Below are 6,000 nucleotides of genomic sequence, written 5' to 3'. Positions count from 1 at the left end.
ATATCATCCGTCTGGATCGTGACGATTCTTACGGAGGGGTGCTTTTGGGGATCCATAAGCGCCACTCTTTTTACAGAATTCACCTTCCTTTATCAGGCGGAATTGAAGCTGTTGCATGTCATATAACTATAAGAGGTAAGGACTTATGTGTTGTCAGTTTGTACTGGCCTCAGAGAGTTGCAGTGGATCGAAATCACCTAGAGGACCTGTGCTCAGTACTCCCTGAGCCGAGGTTAATCCTGGGTGACTTCAATTCACATGGAACTGTCTGGGGAGGACAAATTGACGATAGTCGTTCTACTCTTATCTATGACATTTGCGACAGTTTCAATTTAACAGTTTTGAACACGGGTGAAAAAACACGAGTACCTAAACCTCCTGCAAGACAAAGTGCAATTGACCTCTCACTCTGCTCAACTTCACTATCATTTGATTGCCAGTGGAAGGTGGTCCATGATCCTAATGGTAGTGATCACTTGCCTATCGAAATTACTATCACCAATGGGGTCAGCTCTTCAAACACAATAAATATGACATATGACCTTACAAGACACATCGACTGGAAAAAGTACTCGGACGAAATAATGACAGCCATCGATGGTATGCATGTTTTACCTCCAATACAAGAGTACCACTTTCTTTCACATTTGATACATGAAAGTGCACTTTGTGCTCAAACAAAACCCATCCCAGATTCATCTGTTCCTAGAAGGCCCCCTAATCCATGGTGGGACCAACAGTGTTCCAAGCTTTATAAGGACAAATCGAAAGCATTCAAAGATTTTAGAAAACATGGAACTATCGTCCTTTTTGAAGCTTATGTTTCCCTTGAAAATCAGTTCAAAAAATTGATAAAGGAAAAGAAAAAGGCGCATTGGAGGAATTTTGTGGGTGGTTTATCACGGGAAACATCCTTGAGTACCTTGTGGAGAGTGGCACGAAGCATGCGTAATCGATCATTTACGAATGAAAGTGAGGAATATTCACATAGATGGATATTTAACTTCGCACGGAAAGTCTGTCCAGATTCCGCACCTGTTCAAAAAATAATCCGGAATGTGCCTCCAGGTAGGTGTGGTCTGGATTCCAACTTTTCAATGGTCGAATTCTCACTTGCCCTCCTCTCTTGCAACAATTCAGCACCAGGAATGGATCAAATCAAATTTAACTTGTTGAAAAACCTTCCAGATGCCGCCAAAGTTCGCATGTTAAATTTATTTAATCAATTCTTGGAGCATAACATCGTTCCCCAAGAGTGGAGACAAGTGAGAGTCAGGGCCGTAGGAAGAACCGGCTCATGGGGGGGGTTTTGATGACAATTTTTTTCCCATAACATTTTTACTTGAACAATGTAGACACAAGTGAAAAAAATGTATATGTTCTAAGTACAATTCAAGTAAAAGTTGTTTTGCATTCAAAGATACTTATTTTATAAATAAGTCCTAGGAGATGGCAATTTTTTTTATGAAGCTTTAAAAAATGTGGGGATTTGTGACATAGTTCAGTTGGTAAATCAGTTGCCTTCAGTGGTGATGTCCGTGAGTTTGAGCCCAAGAGTAAACATCGAACACAGTTGTTCCAGATAGTTTTTCAATTATTAATGTGCCAACTGCATCGTTGAGAAAAGTCGAGAGTGGAACAATGATGTGGAAACGACTATAATCGAAACATAAAAAAAGGATTTCGAACGCTTTATTTAGAAAAAAAAAATCTGTTTTACTCACTGACATTACGAAGCTATTTCTTTTGGACCAGAAGCATAACTATTTTAAGCATGGGTGAAAATGTATCAAATATTCAGAAATAAAAATAAAAAATAAGGTTTACTGTTCAAATGAGTTTTATTCTCTACTCTTGTAAACCGAATAAAGTTTAAGATTTTAGATAGAACGTTTGATTTTGAAGAATCTGCAATATATGTAAGAAAATGTTAAATGAAAATTCCAGCTTAAGTTTTACTTGAAGATAAAAAACGAGTTAAAAAATTATTATTCATTATTTTATATTTCATAATTTTAATCATGTGAATAATGTTTTCAAAATTTTAATCTAGATTATTCAAAAACAAAATCTTTGAAATGAATCCAGATCTTATTTTTTATAAGTGATTTTCACCAGGTTTGTGTTTCTAAACAGACTTTGATTGAATTCAAATTTTTTATTTTGAATCAAGGATCAAAATTATGGAACTGCGGTCTCGTTGAATCCTTAATTTAATTTAATAATTGATATTTTAAAATTGAATATAAAACTAAAATTTGACCTAAACCCGAATACAAAGCTTGGATTTTAGTTCCAAGTCTCAATTCTGCATTTTGAACTCAAATTCAGAACCTTGATCTAAATTCCAGAAAAGAAATTTTTTAAATTTGAAACCAAAAAGCGAAATTTGTATCAGAACCCTTGATAAGAAATATTTTATTTGATTCTGAATATATGGTTTTCAATGTGATTTTTGATGATTCCAATGATGATCCAACTCGGAAATCAAGAACAATAAACTGGGTACTTATTAGATATTTTCCCGCAAGTATCTGGTTTGGGCACATCCGGGCAAATTTGTCCTAAGACCTTGTGAAATGAGGGCATATTGTTTTAAAATTTCCCCAAAATCCGGCCGAAAAAAACACGTGGCAAATTGTTTTTGTTTAATCGAAACATATCATCCGATTCAGAATCCGATTTAAGGTTGCCAAAAAATCGTTTACGTTCATATTGACTAAATTGGTTTAAAAAACACTATTTTGACGCAAAATACATAATTCTAATAACTCAACTGAAATTTTCGTTTGATTCTGCAAATAGAGTGAGAAAATCTGGTCCAAATCCGGACAATCTGGTAAGCTTAGTCTAACTTCATTGGGATTCAATATTTGGGACTCAATTACTATCAACAAGTGAGAAATTTTTTGAAATACTGTTGTGAAATTGTGGTCTTGGAATGAGACTTCGAGGTTTTGGAATCGAGATTGTTGCACTATTGCTACTATTGAATGATTTTAGTTGTTCATCAAAATTTGATTAGAAATTTCAAATTTTATGTTTAGCAAAAAAATTTCACTTGGTATTTTTGGACCTTCATGGGGGGGGTTTAACCCCCAAAACCCCCCCCGTTCCTACGGCCATGGTGAGAGTCATTGCTATCCAAAAGCCCGGAAAACCAGCGTCTGATCCCAATTCGTACCGTCCAATAGCGATGTTGTCTTGTATACGCAAATTGATGGAGAAAATGATCTTGTTTCGTTTGGACAAATGGGTAGAAACAAATGGTCTCCTTTCAGATACTCAATTTGGATTTCGAAGGGGCAAAGGGACAAACGATTGTCTTGCTTTGCTGTCTTCAGAGATACAAATGGCGTACGCAAAACGTGAGCAAATGGCTTCAGTGTTTCTAGACATAAAGGGAGCTTTTGATGCAGTCTCAATAGAAGTTTTGTCAGACAAGTTGCACTCCCGGGGCCTGCCTCCTCTATTGAACAACATCTTATACAGCTTGCTCTGTGAGAAACATTTGAACTTTGCTCACGGAGATATTGATGTTGGAAGAACCTCTTACATGGGCCTCCCGCAGGGTTCATGTTTGAGTCCACTTTTGTACAACTTTTACGTGAGTGACATCGACAGCTGTCTCTCTGAAGGCTGTACACTAAGACAACTTGCAGATGACGGCGTGGTGTCTGTAACAGGATCTACTGAGTCTCATCTGCACAGACCTTTACAAGATACTTTGGACAGATTATTTTCCTGGGCTTTGGAGCTTGGGATTGAATTTTCTCCTCAGAAAACGGAGATGGTTGTTTTCTCTAAGAAACATAGACCTGCTCAACCTAAGCTTCAACTCCTAGGCAGAACGATCACTCAATCGAGGTGTTTTAAGTATCTTGGGGTTTGGTTTGATTCCAAGTGTACCTGGAGGGCCCATATTGAGTATCTGAAAGGAAAATGCCAACAAAGAATCAATTTTCTCCGATCAATCACTGGCACCTGGTGGGGAGCCCATCCAGAAGATCTTTTAAAATTGTATCGAACTACGATTCTCTCCGTGATGGAATATGGTAGCTTCTGTTTCCAGTCTGCTGCCAAAACACACCTCATCAAACTCGAGCGTATCCAATACCGTTGTCTTCGCATCGCTTTGGGCTGTATGCCCTCAACGCACAACATGAGTCTTGAAGTTTTGGCAGGAATACTCCCTTTGAAAGATCGATTCAATCTACTATCACTTCGGTTCCTCATCAGGTGTGAGGTCATGAACCCATTGGTGATTGTGAATTTCGAAAGGTTACTCGAGCAAAATCTTCACACTAGATTTATGTCTATATACCATGTCCTCATGTCAATGCAGGTAAACCCTTCTTCGTATTCTCCGACTCGTGTTTGCACCCTAGACTACGATAATTCTTCTGTCCAGTTTGATTTGTCTATGCAGCAGGAAATTCGTGGAATTCCGGATCCGCATCGTCCACTTTTGATTCCAAGGATTTTCGAAGCTAAATATAGACACGTCGATGCTGATAGAATGTACTTTACCGATGGATCACTTATAGAGGAATCAACAGGATTTGGAGTGTTCAACGAAATCTTCAGCGCCTCTTACAGTCTCCAGTCACCATGCTCTGTGTACATAGCAGAGTTAGCTGCTATTCATTGCGCTTTGGATAGTATCGCCACACGACCTGTTGAACACTACTTTATTATTACTGATAGTCTCAGCTCTGTTGAAGCGATCCGCTCTGTAAGACCAGGAAAGTTCACGCCGTACTTCCTCGAAAAGATACGCTATATATTGACTACTTTATCAAGACGTTGCTTTTCCATCACCTTTGTCTCGGTCCCCTCACATTGCTCGATAATAGGCAATGAGAGGGCAGATTCCCTTGCAAAGGTGGGTGCGATGGAAGGCAACATTTACCAGCGTGAAATCGTATTCAACGAATTTTACTTCTTGGCTCGGAGAAACTCTCTTATCAACTGGAAGCGCAAATGGGACGAGGATGAGAAGGGTCGGTGGTTCCACTCGATTATCCCAAAGGTAAGCCTTAAACCCTGGTTTAATAGGTTGAACCTGAGTCGGGATTTTATTCGTATATTTTCCCGCCTCATGTCCAATCATTCTTCCTTGAATGCGGTACTCTATCGTATAAATATTGCTAGCAGCAATTTATGCGGTTGCGGCCTAGGTTACCATGACATCGAGCATATTGTTTGGTCGTGTGAGGACCACCTTGTCGCCAGAGAAAACTTTATAGATTCCCTTCGGGCCCAAGGAAAGCCACCCAACGTTCCAGTGAGGGATGTGTTAGCTGTGATGGACTTGGACTATATGTTTGAAATATACTTTTTTCTAAAAACTATTGACCTTCGTCTATAATTCTTTTTATTTTCGTATTTCTCTATCTATCTTCTTTTTTCCTCTAAAAAAGTGAACTAGATTTAAGCAAACAATTGTAATCAAACACAACGAGTTTGGCTCTTTAAAGCCTAAAGGTATGAGCCGTTTCAAATAAAGAATTTACAAAAAAAAATAACTCAAATTTACAAATATACAAAATAGGTTAAGCTGATAACGTATTCTATTACTGCTCTAAAGAAGGTTCAGAACTTAGATTCAAATTTCAGCATTCAGATTCAGAATTTCATATTTATTTTAAGTTTCTGAAATCACACGCTCCTGTTTTCAAACTCAAAATTAAATTGTTTTGTTTTATAACAGCAGGTCGGTAGCAGCCTGATAAATTTAATATATTATTAAATCCAAGATTAGGCAAATGGTGATAACTGTCGGACAATGGCCGATATGAATAAAGCTCTAGTAATTGCTTTTGCTATTTTCGAGCAGTTTTGTGAGTCAAATACTCCTAATGGCATGCATATTTTTTATCCGGAGCTGGTTGAAAGTAAATGTTCTACTCTGCTTTTTCATATGTAGTTGAGCAAATGCTTTCAAATTTTGCCATTCCAAAGTTCGAGCTAAGTAAAAGCTATCGAAGCAATTGCTAT

This window comes from Uranotaenia lowii, chromosome 3 (assembly GCF_029784155.1).
Source record: "Uranotaenia lowii strain MFRU-FL chromosome 3, ASM2978415v1, whole genome shotgun sequence".
NCBI classification, from domain to species: domain Eukaryota; kingdom Metazoa; phylum Arthropoda; class Insecta; order Diptera; family Culicidae; genus Uranotaenia; species Uranotaenia lowii.
This window is presented reverse-complemented; position numbering follows the sequence as displayed.